Source organism: Octodon degus, unplaced genomic scaffold (genome assembly GCF_000260255.1).
Source record: "Octodon degus isolate 3935 unplaced genomic scaffold, OctDeg1.0 scaffold00109, whole genome shotgun sequence".
NCBI lineage: Eukaryota > Metazoa > Chordata > Mammalia > Rodentia > Octodontidae > Octodon > Octodon degus.
In genome coordinates, this window is record NW_004524685.1 from 4908622 (window position 1) to 4913749 (window position 5128).

At 40.2% G+C, this 5128-nt stretch overlaps 1 protein-coding gene across 3 annotated transcripts in view; it reads left to right on the top strand.

Annotated features, from left to right (window-relative positions):
• The window catches only part of Mcoln3 (mucolipin 3), a 36915-nt gene extending 35791 nt beyond the window's left edge, over positions 1-1124 (top strand). For all 3 annotated transcript variants that reach the window (XM_004639292.2, XM_023699068.1, XM_023699067.1), the window contains exon 14: positions 27-1124. The gene's annotated coding sequence lies outside the window, so the exon portion shown is untranslated. The remainder of the gene's footprint in view (positions 1-26) is intronic.
• The last annotated feature ends 4004 nt before the right edge of the window (positions 1125-5128 follow it).

Consider the following 5128-nt stretch of genomic DNA (forward strand, 5'->3'; position numbering starts at 1 on the left):
AAAAAAAAAAAAAAAGTAGTTATCAGGTTGCCCTGCCCTCTGGAGGAATCCGCCCTGTGGAGCTGAGTTTTTGGGGTTTTTTTTTTGTTTTTTTTTTTTTCCAGAACCGGGGATTGAACTCCGGTCCTTGCGCTCGCCAGGGAAGCGCTTATTCTACTGAGCTATCTCCCTGGCTGTGGAGCTGAGTTGAGGAAACTGTATGGAGATTTTATAGTAGGTTCAAATACTGTCTTTTTTTTTTTTTTTTTTTTAAAGCTAATTAGGGCTTTCTATAACTCACCAAGAATTATGTTTATATTTTTTAAGTAATAATGTATTTTCTGCTTTACATTGGGCTTAAAATATTAACTAATTTTGTGGAGGGAAGATACTGGATTATTATCCTTTTATGTCTGTTTGTCATTTGTTGGGAATCTTGCATGATAGCACTATACCAGCGGCACTGTTTATTTGTCATTTTTTGGAATGTGTTCTCCATTCCCCTTTTTACTCAGGCTGGGTGGGTTTTGTCCTCAGTGTAAACAGTTCCTGATCTGACTGACTTTGGACCATCTGGTTGTGTTCCTGAAAGTCAGCTACTGTACGCCCATCTTGGCTGCAGTGAAAGGTCTTCTCGTCCAGGCCAGAGCAAGAAGCAAGCATCTCCGACTAACAGGGGGCCATTTGGTTCTGGAGGACAGCTGCTGTTGTGTCCTGCTTTGAGTTCTGGAGGCAATTGAGTATTTTAACATTCCTTTCTAAATTTCTCTGCTCCTTCAGTGTTAAGGTCTGGAGTTGAAAGACTGTCTCTACATAAACGAAAAAGTCTATGCCAAACACATATCCAATTAGGCAATGATCATTTTATTAGCATGTCAGCAACTATGTGTTACACTTTGCTTTTTGTAAGTGTAAAAGCACAGCAAAGCCACTTGTGGTCAGGAACTGTGGTTTTATGGGACAGGGTTGTATACTCATGCAGGAGGTGTTTTGGACAATTACATTTAAAATTAAAGATAAGTGAGAAATGTGTGCCTCTAGTAACTCACTGATTGGAAATTGCAGCGATTTCACAATGTAAATATTTATTTTGTGTATTTTTTATTCAAATGGAACTTAATTTAATGATGTCAATAAAAGTTTTCTCAAAGCAAATCCTTTTTTTTTTTTTTTTGGTGGAGCCAGGGATTGAACTCAGTCCCTTGTGCTTGCCAGGGAAGCACTTATTCCACTGAGCCATCTCCCCAGCCCCTTCAAAGCAAATTCTTTTCAAGGAAACTGATTTTTAAATTTCTCATTTTGTCTCAAGAGCTTAATGACTAAATTGAGACACTGAAATCTTACCTCTTAACCACAGTGACAATCACCCTGGTGATTCCAGGTGTTGAAATCCAGGTGTGAATTTCATAAGAGACATAAGCGACTTATAATGCCTGCAGCCTTTGAAAGCTAAAAAATCAAAACTAGGTGAGTATTTTGAGGCACTAGTTTTTAAGATTTTTAGAACTTACTTCATTTTTATAATTAACTAGGATGTAACGTGAATTTTAAAATCATGCTTATTGTCTGCTAAGCCTTTTTTGTTACTCCTTGTGAGATTTTCCGATTAACAATAATATTTAGGGGATACATGAAGCTGTGGAGCCACCACTGGGCCTGGAGTCTTGCTTTGCTTTGAGCTCACTATGTTTCTTCTGTAAAATTAGAGCCAATAACTTGGCCCCTTTGCATCGCTGGATTCTCTAAGCGCTTTCCGTGTGGCAGGAGTCCCATGTAATTCAAAGTCCTGAAGTTTTGGTAATGGTTATAGTTCAGATCTAAAATGTCCCCCAAAGGCTCATGTGTGGAAAGTGAGTGGGTCCTGGCCTCCTGACCTAGAAGGCTCTGGCTCCCTCCCCGGCTCCTCCTCTTTCTCCCTCTCTGCTTCCAGGCTCCAATGGCCTGAGCACTTGCCCTCCATCAGCCCCTGTGCCATGCAGTTTTAGCTTGGGGACAGCTAGCCACAGGCTGAAACTGAGTGAAAGGAAGCTCCTCCTCCTTGAAATTGTGGGTGTTGGACGTTTTGTCCCAGTGGTGAGAAGATAACTAAGATAGTGCCTGTTGACAGTTCCTCTTGTCATCTGAAGCACCCTGGCCCTGGGAGCGCGACCTCAGGGACTGTGTCCCCGCCGTGGGCCCTGGGTCTGCCTCTGTACCAGGAGCAGATAGATGGCTCCCTTTTGGGGGGCTGAAAATGGAAACCTGCCCATAAGGGTCAAGATTCAGGTTGGCCTTCCGCTGGCCAGAAGGGAAGCATTTTATCAACACAGAAACCTCAGGTAAGTGGGTTTGTAGCTATCAATTCTGATATTTTAGGATTTGCATTTTGTGCTACAATCATTTTATAAATAGGTTTGGGTGTTGTGGATGACATATTTTCTTTAAACAATTCAAATGCTGTGTTCTTTTATTTTAATAAAGCTTTAAAATCTCTAACACATTTTGAATTTTAATCTTGTCTCAGCACACTATTTTCAAATTAAATTAATAATGGAAATGTGCAAGTATATGAATTAGATGAGAAAAAGATAAAACTCATCACTTGTCAATGCCCTATCTACAGAGCAAGCCTAATTGAACCTACAAGTTCTGAAAACTTATTAAAGGATTCTGTGAGGCCATTGGATGTTATAATCATTACTATTAATAATCACCTAGAAAATATAATAGAAATGAAATAACATTCACAATAGAAATAAAAGTTAGAAATTATCCAGCGATTACCCTAAGGTAGAAAACACAAAACCTTGCCAGAGAAAATGTCAAAAGCTCTATTACAGGACACAAAAGAAGATCTGAATAATTGCGGAGATGATGTATTATGGACAAAGAAATGCAATAAAGGTGCAGCTGTCTGCAGGGCAGTCCATAAATTCAGTCAATGGTAAGCAGCCAGCTGCATTGTTTGAAACTAAAAAAATAGCTGCATTGTTTGAAACTAAAAAAATAAAATGAAATACATATGCATAAAAGGTTCATTAATAGCTAGGTAAAGTTTTAAAAGCAGAAGGAGACTCACTCTACTCTATATTAGACCATGTGACAAGTTCATAGCAAAAACCAAACGGAGAGCCAGAGAGATGGCTCAGTGGCGTAGGTGCTTGCCTGGCAAGTGTAAGGTCCTGAGTTTGATCCCTGGTACCAAAATAAATAAATAAATAAAAAAGAAATTGATATGGTAATAATATGATAGACAAAAAGAATAATGAATAGAAAATATAGCTCTGAAAGATACTCGTGTTTGTTTGGAGATTTATTTTTGTTACAAGATAAAGCTGTCATCATTCAGAAAAGGTAGTGGGGTTGAGGAAGGGAAAGAACAGACTTGCAGACTTATCAACTCAGGCCTGGTGAACTGTGGCTTGTGGGTCAAGTCTAGCCTGCAACTTGTTTTTGTATGACTCTTAGGCTAAACTGTTTTTTTATTTTTAAGTGGTTAAGAAAAATAAAATAATACATGAATCAAAAGGAAATGTCAGCGGGGCATGGTGGCTCCTGTCTGCAATGCCAGCTGCTTGGGAGGCTGAGGCAGGAGGAGCAAAGTTTAAGGCCAGGCTGGAAAATTTAGTGAGATTGGGGGACAACCCTTTTGGGATCCCCCTCCTGTCCCTCTTTCAGATAGGAGCTCTCTTTCCCTCAATAAATATATTCTGCTCATAAAAAAAGAAAAGAAAAGAAAATTTAGTGAGACTCAGTCTCAAAAATAGAAAGTTGGGAATATAGTTTAGTATAGAGTGCTCCTGGCTTCCATACCCATTAAGGAAAAAACAGAAAAACCTCAAGGGAAATTAAAATGTATTTGTCACTAAGTGAAAATTGAAATACAGCTTGTTAGAAATCGTGAGAGGGGCTGGTGAGATGGCTCAGTGGTCTAAAGCACCTACTTAGAACAAGCTTAGCAAAGCACAGGCACAGGGACCGCGTTTCAATACCCAGCACCACATGCCAGCCAGCCCCGCCCCCTGGTGGGCTGAGCTGCCCCCCCCCACACACAAATAAATAAAATTAAAAAAAAAATCGTGAGAGCAGTAAAAGCAGCAAGGGAAATTTATGGCGTAGAATTCAAAGAAGAGCAAAGTTATAAAATGAATTCTTCAAATTATTTAAACTTTCATCTTAAAAATTAGAGAAACAAGAACAAATTAAATCCAAAGTAAGCAAAAAGAAAAAGTCTTTAGAAAATCAATGAATTTGAAAGCAGGAAATCAATAGAGAAGATTGACAGAAAGGTGGCTCTTTGAAGAGATCAATAAAATCAGCCTTTAACCAGGATAAGAGAAAAGAGAGAAGACACATGTCACTAATGTTCAGAAATGAAAGAGGGGACACGGCTTCAGGTTCTGTGAGCATTAAAGGACAACAAAAATATTAGGGACAACTCTGTTTGCATGCCAATTTGAAGACCTAGATGACGTGGACTGGTTCCTTCCAGCAAACTGGTTTTTGTGCGTCCCTCAAAGCTTGCTCATTGAGACTTAATTCCTCACTGCAGCAGCTTTAGGAAGTAGGGCTTAGCGGAAGGCGTTGGGGCCATGGTGGCGGAGTCCTCACCAATACGGGAATGGCTTGTTGATCCCAGAGAATTTGGCACGCTTTTCTCTTCTAGTATATGGCTGCTGCTGCTGCTTCTTACCATGGGTTGCAGCAGCACACATCTTCACCAGAGGCTTGGAAGATACAAGTACCAGGCTGCTTAACTTTCCAGTCTTGAGAACAGCAGCCCAAATAAATCTTCTTCACTTCATAAATTACTGAGTCTCAGGTATTCTGTTATTGCAAGAGAAAATGAAGCAAGATGACAAATAGCTACAATACCCGAAAATGGGCATGTGCCTTTGCTCTGGGTGATGGTGTAGCCTGCACAGTTGTGGAGAAAAGGCTGAAAACAATCATACATTTCTCCAAACAGATCACTTAGGGCAGTTCTGAGGAGCGCTCAGAAAAAGGCAAGAAGGTCAGAAAAGCATGGAACTCAGCTATTTCTCAAGTGATTGTGCCCAGAACGTAGATAGAGATGTGGACAGTAAAGAGTTTGCTGGGGAGGCCTTGAAGGAAACGAGGAATGTGGAACAGGGAGCTGGAGTCAAGGGCAGCCTTGTTATGTAGCTGA